The sequence below is a fragment of the Melanotaenia boesemani genome, chromosome 21, assembly GCF_017639745.1.
Source record: "Melanotaenia boesemani isolate fMelBoe1 chromosome 21, fMelBoe1.pri, whole genome shotgun sequence".
Taxonomy (NCBI): domain Eukaryota; kingdom Metazoa; phylum Chordata; class Actinopteri; order Atheriniformes; family Melanotaeniidae; genus Melanotaenia; species Melanotaenia boesemani.
This window is the reverse complement of record NC_055702.1, coordinates 28,234,499-28,245,442: the sequence shown is the minus strand read 5'-3', so window position 1 is coordinate 28,245,442 and position 10,944 is coordinate 28,234,499. Positions and strand designations below refer to the sequence as shown.

The window sequence follows — 10,944 nt, the reverse complement described above, 5'->3', positions numbered from 1 at the left end:
TCCTCTGGAGTCTCTGCCGTCGCCCATTACAGTCACAGCTCTGGACGGGGGACTTTTAACAAAGATCACGCATAAGACCAAACCTATTTCCCTGATAGTGTCTGGAAACCACAGGGAGCTCCTTGAGTTTTTCCTTTTCCCTATTTCCAGTGCTCCCCTGATCCTTGGATTTCCCTGGTTGGCCCAGCATAACCCCCACATCCTGTGGTCCGAACGTAGAGTCGAGAATTGGAGTCCCTTTTGTCATTTAAACTGCCTTAGATCCGCCCTTCAGCCTCATTGTGTGCCTCCCTCGGACCCCGTCCCTGAGGTGGATCTGTCCTCAGTTCCCCCCGAATACCACGATCTCAGCTCCGTCTTCAGTAAAACCAAGGCCCTTTCCCTTCCTCCTCACCGCCCTTATGACTGTGCAATAGATCTTCTTCCTGGGGCGCCCCTGCCTACCAGTAAATTGTTTAACATGTCCCGTCCCGAGCATGCCGCCATGGAGCACTACATCCTGGAGTCCCAAGCGGCAGGACTTATTCGGTCTTCATCGTCACCGGTGGGTGCGGGTTTCTTTTTTATAGAAAAGAAGGATAAGGGTCTCAGACCGTGTATCGACTATCGGGGCCTAAATAAGATCACGATTAAGAACAAGTATCCGCTGCCGCTCCTCACCTCTGCCTTCGAGCCCATTCAGGGGGCGACCATCTTCACCAAGCTAGACCTGCGCAACGCTTATCACCTAGTACGGATTCGTGAGGGCGACGAATGGAAGACGGCATTTAACACACCACTAGGACATTTTGAATACCTGGTCATGCCATTCGGTCTCACGAATGCTCCGGCGGTGTTCCAGGCCCTCATCAATGATGTACTGAGAGATTATCTGAACCAGTTCGTTTTTGTGTATCTAGATGACATCCTGATCTACTCCAAAACACCAGAGGACCACAGTCTGCACGTTCGGATGGTTTTACAGAGACTGCTTGAGAACCGGTTGTATGTTAAGACAGAGAAGTGTGAGTTCCACGCTGCTTCTGTAACCTTTCTTGGTCATGTTTTCCAGGGCGGGCAGGTGAAGACGGATCCAGCCAAGATTAAGGCAGTGGAGGATTGGCCGGTCCCCACCAACCGCAAGCAGCTCCAGAGATTCTTAGGATTTGCCAATTTCTACCGCAGATTTATTCGCAACTACAGCACAGTTGCTTCACCCCTGACAAGACTAACTTCTGTGAAAATTCCCTTTAGCTGGAACCCTGCTGCTGACCAAGCCTTTCGGTGCCTAAAGGAGAAATTCACCACGGCACCTGTCCTCATTCAGCCAGACCCTGATCGGCAATTCGTTCTGGAGGTGGATGCCTCCGACTCCGGGGTGGGGGCAGTGCTATCTCAGAGATCAGAGGGTGAAGGTAAGCTGCATCCATGCGCCTTTTTCTCCCGACGTTTGTCAGCTGCCGAGCAGAACTACGACGTGGGTAATCGGGAACTACTGGCTATAAAACTAGCGCTGGAGGAATGGAGACACTGGCTAGAGGGAGCCAATCACCCATTCATTGTGTGGACCGACCATAAAAACCTCACCTATCTCCAGCACGCTAAGAGATTAAACTCACGTCAGGCTCGTTGGTCCTTGTTTTTTGAACGGTTTAACTTCTCTGTCACCTACCGCCCAGGTTCCCGCAACACCAAGCCTGATGCCTTGTCTCGTCTCTACACGTCTGATGAGGACCCACAGACTCCTAATCGGTCCTCCCTTCAGCCTGTCACGTGGGCGGGGTTTCCTGGCAGATCGAGGAGCAGATCACTCAGGGGTTGGTCGCTGACCCCGATCCTGGCAACGGACCCCCGGGCCGCCGATATGTGCCTGCTGCAGCCCGTTCGGCAGTCCTCCATTGGGCCCACACAGCACGCTTTTCCTGTCATCCAGGGGTTCATCGGACCTGCGCCCTGCTGCAGCGCCACTTTTGGTGGTCCTCTCTGAGGTCTGACGTCAGGGAGTACGTGTCAGCCTGCGCCACCTGTGCTCGGCATAAGAGTGGCAACCGACCACCGTCAGGTCTCCTACAGCCTCTGGAAGTGCCTGGCCGGCCGTGGTCCCACATAGCCCTGGACTTTGTTACGGGTCTGCCTCCATCGCATGGTAATACTGTTATTCTCACTGTAGTGGATCGCTTTTCTAAAGCAGCTCATTTTATTCCCCTCATTAAGCTCCCATCATCTACGGAGACTGCAGACCTCTTGGCTGACCACGTCTTTCGCCTGCATGGTATACCCTCGGACATAGTGTCGGATCGGGGACCACAGTTCATCTCGCAGGTGTGGAAGTCTTTCTGTTCCGCCTTGGGCGCCAAGGTCTCCTTGTCCTCCGGTTATCATCCCCAGTCCAACGGTCAGGCGGAGCGGCTTAATCAGGAACTGGAAGCCGCCCTCCGTTGCGTGGCCTCCGACAGTCCCTCGGCTTGGAGTCAGCATCTGGCGTGGATTGAGTACGCTCACAACTCCCATACCTCCTCTGCTACCGGCTGTTCACCGTTCGAGGCCTCCCTGGGTTATCAGCCTCCCCTGTTTCCCGAGGAGGAGAGGGAGCTCGCGGTTCCCTCGGTTCAGCACCATCTCCAACGGGTCCGGAGTGTTTGGGTTCGGACTCGCATGGCTCTGCTGCGCACAGCTGACCGCAACCGCCGTCTGGCTGATCGACGCCGCGTCCCTGCTCCGCGGTACGCTCCTGGACAGCGGGTTTGGTTGGCAGCCAAGGATATTCCCCTGAGAGCCACCTCCAGGAAGCTGGCCCCCAAGTTTTTGGGGCCCTATGAGATGGAGGCGGTTGTTGGTCCTTCTTCGGTCCGCCTCCGGCTCCCTGCTTCCCTTCGTGTCCATTCCACGTTTCATGTGTCCCTGCTCAAGCCTGTGTCGTCTAGTCCCTTGTGCCCTCCGGCCGGTCCCCCTCCGCCCGCCCGGGTGGTGGATGGGCATCCGGTGTTTTCTGTGCGCCGCCTCCTGGATGTCCGGCGCCGCGGGCGCTGTCTGCAGTACCTGGTCGATTGGGAGGGGTATGGTCCCGAGGAGCGCTCCTGGGTGCCCCGTCGGTTCATCTTGGACCCTGCTCTCATCACTGCCTTTCGCCGGTCCCGGGGGGGGGGGGCTCTTCCGGGGCGCCGGGGGGCTCCCGTTGAGGGGGGGGTACTGTCACGGTTCTGCAACATGTCCTTCTCTACCTGAGCTTTAGGTGGGGCTGTGCAGGTTTCAGTCAGCCTGGGGCGGAGTCCGGTCTGCTCTTTCCTCCGCAGCTGCTTTCCATCAACCCTCATCAAGCCTCCCTTTATGAGGACTGCAGGAGCAACCAGACCTCGCCAGATTATCTCACTGTTCTTGTGGTAAATCAGGCCGCTACCAGTAATAATACTGTTCCTGTCTAGTATACTTACCGTTGCTTTCTCACCTCTTCTCCAGCCTTGATACACTCCAGCATTCCAGTCATCTGACCTCCAGTCCTCCTCCTCCGATCGTCAGCTGTAAACCTTGCCACCTGCCTGCTCGCCCTTCCACCCTTCAGCTCAGGATCCAGCCGTGACAGCCTACCTCCTCCTTCATTCCAGTTTACATTTGGATACCGTAAGCCGCTCACCAGCTTGGCATCACAGGATTCTGTTGTTTAGAACTCCACTCACCATTTTCCTCTCCTCCCAGAGAACCTGAACCCCGGACACTCTCCAGCTCGGACCATCCAGATCCCTTGTGTGAAATAAACCTGTTCTGCCATTTACGATTATCTCGTCTGCTATTTGGGTCCTGCTTCCCTCCTTCCGACGGCTGAATCCAGCCGTGACAAAATGTGTTTAGATCATTTTTACTTATTCAGTTTTTGAAACATCTGTTCCTAGCCGGCATTGTGCAGTAAGTTGTAGAGTTTACCGTCATTCATAACTGGTTTTGATTCAGATGTTTATGTCATACAAATAAATATCTGATTCAGGTGATTCAGATTTCTTTATTTATTCCTGACTAATAATTAATTTTTACCGTGCAGGGACCTCAGTGTTCAAACATGTCATGCTGTTGATAGAGGAGTTGGATTATTAAAGGAGGCCCGGAAGAAGGTTTTCTGTAGTTCTGGAAACGAGTTTGGAGGCTGATGCAGCTTTCAGACTGATAAAGAGGAGGTTTTACTTTTTTCTCTCAGAGTTTGTGACTGAGAGCAGACCTAAAGTAATACAAAGACTCTAGAAGCTGAAGACTGAAAACCTCCAGACACATACGTGAAGACTCTCAAAGGGAAGAAGGGAATTCTGCCTCCTCCCTCCCTGATGCTGCTGCCCTCTCGGTCTTCATGATAAAGGAAAATGTGCTTGTGTCTGAATTGCTCTCCAGTGTTTCTGTGCTGAGCTGGTCTTTGCGAGCTCAGATGACCATTCATACAGAGCATGACCAAAAACATTTGGACAATCAGGCTGGGAATTCCTCAAGAGTCCAATCCACTCTGCCACCTACCTCTGAGACATGATTATTGATGGTTCTCCTGTCAATAATCAAATAACTAATAAAGTCCAACTAAAACTAATAAAAATCTGCATCTGGTGACACGTTACTCAGTTTGAGAGGATGTTGTGTTACATCACGTTCTGTAAACTTTGAATTTATTCTCCCTGTCTTTAATTTTTCATTCTGGTGGAAATAACTGAAGGAGAAGTAAAACTCACATTAGACCTGAGCCTCTCCTCCTCTGTGTTGTTTGCTAATGAGAGGACCCCTGACTGCCTGAGGTCATTTATCTTCCCGACACCCTCCCACACACATACACACACACACACATACACACACACCATGACGTTGTACGTCAAATTAAAGACCAGAATTTACCTCACATCTTAACCCAGCATGAAATTATAAAAGTTAAAGTTAATGAAGATGATCAGACTTCATAATGGATCAATGAAGTAATCAAAGTAATGATGGAGATACACATGTTTAATAAGGTCTGGATTCAGACCCATTTACCAGCCAGTAAACTTTTATGGCTGTGGTGGGAGTGTGTGTAATCTGACAGACTGCCACTCGGAAGAATCAGCTGGAAAATACTGATCATTTTTACATCCAATAATGGGAAAGCATCAGATCTGGAGGAGTGTGTTCTCATAAAGGAACCAGCGTTTCGTCTCATCTTCTTGTTAAACACTTTCATCCGTCTGATCTCTGCAGTTGCGCCACAAGCTCAGGTTTAAAATTAGAAAGGTAATACAGTAATTTCACTTCATGACGTCCATTTTTCTAATGTTGCTTTTACAAAGAGTTTTAAGAGTGTGTTAATTATTTAATTCTGTGTTTATTTGAACGGCCTCTCATGTCACGCTGATCACTCACATCATGATTTATGTCTTCTGCATCCATAAATGATCCCAACAGACAGGAGCTCACCCAGGATGATTGATGCTACCACTTACTAAAGAGTCAGCTTCCACCAAAATACACAAGACAACATTCAGCGTGGATGTTCGCTAGACGGCCCTCTGTCAGAAGAAGGGGTGTCCATCTCTGGAGGTACAGTCTGGATTCATGTTCCCACCAGGGCTCAGAACTGGACCTCAAGGTAACTGTGTGGACCTTCCGAGAGCCTGAAAGGCACCTTCATGTTGATATCTCAAGTAGAGGGTTCATAAATGTACTGTTTCTACTAAAAGGTAGGAAGGAAGGAAGGAAGGAAGGAAGGAAGGAAGGAAAGAAAGAAAGAAAGAAAGAAAGAAAGAAAGAAAGAAAGAAAGAAAGAAAGAAAGAAAGAAAGAAAGAAAGAAAGAAAGAAAGAAAGAAAGAAAGAAAGAAAAGGGAATTGTATGCTATCGGTGATATTTCCTCTATGATTTTCCTCTGGGTGGATTCTGGAATGTTGGAGCTGCTTATCAGGCCCAGTATGTGATCCCAGTCTGTCCAGTGTGAGATCCCAGTCTGTCCAGTATGTGCTCCCTCTGCTCTGGTCTTCGTGGTATTGAGGTGGAATCCTGTGCAGCTGGCCTGTCTGATCATGAAGACCTGCACCTGAAAGAACTTGCCCTGACTACTCACCTATCTGCCCACCTTCCTGAGGCTCCGTTACCCTAAAACCTCAAAGCAATAAGACCATACAATCAGAATAATTTAAACTGGGTAATTTTCAACTCAGGATTTAACCTGCCTCTCCTCTCTCCTAGAGACTCAAACCTGGAGTTTGGACTGTTTAAAGTCTGGTGCTTTTATAGTATCACCCGTCTCTACTGGGACCACACATCGTTACAGTCCCTTCATGCATTCAAAACAGGTTTTAATTAACATTTAAATGATTAAATGTGTAGTCTTTAGGGAAAAGGGGGAAAGTTAACATGTAGATTTTTGTTTTATTTCTGTTTTTAAAGCCAAATTGCATAATAATGGTCTTTATAAGGTGAATAGACTCCAGGAGTAGTACAACAGCAGTACAAGCCTTTCTACCCCTAAAGGTACAATCAAGCACTGTTTTATCAGAGAGTGTGTTTAGCCCTCAGTCACTGTGTGACTGCTGGTAGTAAATTAAATAACGATTAGTTGAAATCATTTGTTAGCCGGTCTGACACCTGACCAGCTCCCGGGAGGGGCTGCAAGATGAATGGAGCGCTCGGCAAGTACCGAGTCAACAGGTGAAGATTAACTGGCTTTAATGATGCTATTTACTGAATGTAGCTACTGGTTCAGTCTTTTCGGTCTTCACTGGAACTGATCCGTGATGCAGGACCAGGTCTTAGCGAACCACTTTACTTTTAGTCTGTCAAAGCAACTTTCTACTCAGGTAGTACAATAAAGTAGTTCACGTTATTAACTATTAATAATTATAGTTAATGTTTCTGTGGATTTCCATTTTATTATTGGAAGTAAAATAAACTGATAATAAAGCAGTTGTTTTACAGAAGCTTTTGGAACGACTCTGGTCAAATGCTTAACAACAACAACAATAATGATAGACAGACAGACAGATAGACAGATAGACAGATAGACAGACAGACAGAGAGACAGACAGACATAGATAGATAGATAGATAGATAGATAGATAGATAGATAGATAGATAGATAGATAGATAGATAGATAGACAGACAGACAGACAGACAGACAGACAGACAGACAGACAGACAGACAGACAGACAGACAGACAGACAGAGAGACAGAGAGACAGATAGACATAGATAGATAGATAGATAGATAGATAGATAGATAGATAGATAGATAGATAGACAGACAGACAGACAGATAGACAGATAGACAGACAGACAGACAGACAGAGAGACAGAGAGACAGATAGACATAGATAGATAGATAGATAGATAGATAGATAGATAGATAGACAGACAGACAGACAGACAGACAGACAGACAGACAGATAGATAGATAGATAGACAGACAGACAGACAGACAGACAGACAGACAGACAGACAGACAGATAGATAGATAGATAGATAGATAGATAGATAGATAGATAGATAGATAGATAGATAGATAGATAGATAGATGTTAGTGTAAACATGTGAATGTTGTGTAGCATGGGTGTGTTTTTTTCCAGCTGTGTGCTGAACATGACACAAATCTTCTCTGTGAACTCTGACCCGTTGGACTCCACACTGCTCCTTCTCCAACTCACCGAAGCTGAAATTCATTCAGCTGTCCCAGTATTAACACTCACGCATACTCATGCTCCTGCAACATTCACCTCATAATGCTTCACTTGAAAACGTAAAATTTACCTTAATTCAGTGAAGCTTACATTAAAATAAGTGTAAAACAGCTGAATATAAACTCTCTCTCCGTGGCATTCTAATGACACTGATACAAGGAAACCATTTGTTTTAGGTCTTTATTGCTGTTACAAGACATTAGCATTAATGTTTTCTGATAATGGTTCAGAAGTCAAATGTCAATGGTGGAGCCCGGCTCAGTCTAATGACTGAGACAAGGGATTGCTTTAATGAGTGGAAACCAATTCACTCCGACCTCCTGATCTTTGGCTGCTCCCAGGTGATCCTCCAAACGTGAAGCAGATGATGAATGGGAGCCTTGAGATTCATTTCAGCATCATACAGCTGTAGCTAATGGGATCAGATTCCATATATGATCAAGGGCATCATGGTCTGGAATTCAGAGTGGGGAATGCTGCCAAAAATAATAAACACACACAATTTAAAAAACACGTAGGAAACAATTAATTTAATTTGCAAAAACATCATGACATTTTACTGGAATGTGGCTGCATTAAAGATACTTAAAAGTACATGTTTATAGTCATAATATGAGGTTAGTGTTGACTTATGTCTTGTTAGTTGCTTAAATTGTGACTAAAGGGAATGCATGGACATTTCATTCATATGATAAATGCAATGTCCCGTACATGATCAAAGAAACATGGCGACAGAGGAAAACGTACAGATGTACATAATGTGTGCGGTTTCAGGAAAACAGACCCAAATAAAAAAACTCTTCGTTCTCTCTTAAGCTTCAATGAAAGTGGTGGAATCTAAAAAAAGAGTCATCAGAACTCAGCTCTGGACTTCAGGTTTTCCAGGACTCTCCAGGTTGGGATCAGACTCCAGGTTTTCAGGTAGTTTGCTCCAGGTATTAGGAGCAGAAAACAAAAGGTTTAGTCTGAACTCAGATGATCTCAGAAGTCTCAGTAGCTCACATGGCCTCAGCAGATCAGATATGTATTCTGGACCAGAACCAGTGTAGAGATGTAAGGACCAGACTGAAATGTTCCCTGTTTCTGGTCCTTGTGAGGATACAAGCAGCAGCATCTGGATTAGTTGCAGCTGTCTTAGTGATTTTTAGAGAGACCTGTAAAAACTCCATTACAGTTGTCAAGAACTGAAAACAGATGATGAGGACGTTTTTCTAAATCCTGCTGAGTCATTAGTCCCCTTATTCTATTTTTATACTTCAGGTGGCTGATTTGGTTCCTGCTTCAATATGGCTGTTAACATTTTGCTTTGAGTCCAAAAGGTTTCTGGACTGATCTGTTGGTTTTAACATTTGACCGAGACAAAAACTGAAGCTTTGTCTGGGACCAGGGTCCCCTGGTGAGACAGGTATATGGAGCTGTGTGTCATCAGCTTAATTATGATCCTGTATTTTGTTCATTTCCATGATCTGAACTAGTGAGGGCATATAGATGCTGAACAGCATGGGGCCCAACATGGAGCTTTGGAGAACTCCACATGTAGATGCTGAACAACATGGGGCCCAACACTGGCAGACATTTCCCAAAAAAGACTGAAATATTGCCCCGTTACTGCTGCGCCTTTCCTGTTTTCCCTGCACGAATACAGCTTCAGATTTAATGTAGCAGCATGCCAACATTTTGCATCTTCATACGTGTGTTGTCCACTTTCTAAGTGTGGGTAAAGTTTATCTGGGAACGAATATTTAAAGGAGACCAGAGATAAAAGGCACTAAATTAATTTATGGTCCCGCCATGCAAGCGGTTGCTGGTGGAGGTTTGGCATTAACAATGCTTTCAACATTCATTGTGCTTTTCTGCTTTCCTCCCACTCAACATTCCTGTTTTCTTCTGTGCTCTCACCAGCAAATGGTTAGTGTTGGAGGGTAAAGGATGTAGATAGGGTCAACGTACAGGGGCTGGCCTACATGTTAGGTAATACATGCTTAGACAGGTACGAGAATATTACAGTGTTAAATTCATGCTATCTATGTATCTATCTATGTACCTATCTATCTATCTATGTAGATATCAAGATATTTTCTTATATATATATATATATATATATATATATGAGTTTGTCCAGCAATACTGCTGTCATCATTTATTTATTTTTTCATATTTACCAAATCCTGAATGTCCTGTATAACAATGTTTCTAAATACCCACATTTAATTAAAGGAAATAATCTTTCCTCTGTGTCGGTTTTTCAGTGAACTGCTTCTTTAACTCCTTTGATGGTCAGTGTGAATAGAGGAAAAAGCCACCTACACCAAATTAGAAAGAAAAATAGAAACCTCCCACGGGCCGAGGAGAAGAAAGAGAATCTGCTGGCCAAACAGGCCGCCATCTCCCACATGGCCAGCTTCACCAGATTCTGTGTGTGCAGGGGGGTCCTGTCAGTGTGGGGTGACAGGAGGAATCTGAGGGGGTGGGTGGACAGTGAAGGGTCCTAAGATCTCATGAAGGTGGAGACACAATGAAGGTAGGGGCATTTAAAGTCACTGTACCGTCAGCACTTTCATCCATCCCAGTTTCTACATCATCCAGATCGCTGCATCGCTGTTCTTTATTTCACTGAAAGTAAGTGATATTTCCCTGAAAGTTCCATGGAAACGGTGATGTAGATTTGCTATTAATTGTTGATGATGTGCTGTCACAGTTCAGTTTCAGTTTCCTGTTCTTTCTGTAACTTCCCCACATAAAATAGCTCTTTCTAGGAAACTTCTGCAGGACTTATGATGAACGTTCCAGATTTTAACTCAGATCTTCGGTGACAGTTTGACATACAAAAATCACCTTTCATGTTGTGATATTTGTAGACGTCACATGAAGTGGATCACAGTCAGCGCTCAGGACATTTTCCAGAACACCGGAAAATAAAAGTTTTATACAACCTCCCAACTTTTTGGACCCGGGTTGTTAATTTAACTTGATTTCATTCTGCTGAGCTGAGTCTGGGCATCAGTGGGTTCCCCGTTAAACAAGAAGCTGAACATGGTTTGTTCCTTCTTATTTTCCTCAGTCTTGTTTATTTTCATCACCTACAGTATTTCAGGCAAAAAAAGATGAAACATTAGAAAAACAGAATAAAGTTCCTGCAGATTTAGGGATTAATGTCCATCTGAGGTTTGAGATTAGATTAGCAGTTAAACACAGAAACAGTGGAACTCGGGGGGATAATATCTGTTGTTACCGCTGCAGATAAAGGTGGATTGATTTGATGATGGGGGGTGTGGAGGGGACGAGGGCTCCG

At 45.6% G+C, this 10,944-nt stretch overlaps 1 long non-coding RNA gene across 1 annotated transcript; it reads right to left on the bottom strand.

The window, feature by feature from the left end:
• Positions 1 to 3,434: 3,434 nt before the first annotated feature.
• Positions 3,435 to 3,803, bottom strand: LOC121632095. The gene is made up of 2 exons (XR_006008873.1): positions 3,654 to 3,803; positions 3,435 to 3,570 (listed from the first exon to the last, which is right to left on the bottom strand). It is a non-coding gene; the product is annotated as an uncharacterized LOC121632095 (long non-coding RNA).
• Positions 3,804 to 10,944: the final 7,141 nt, after the last annotated feature.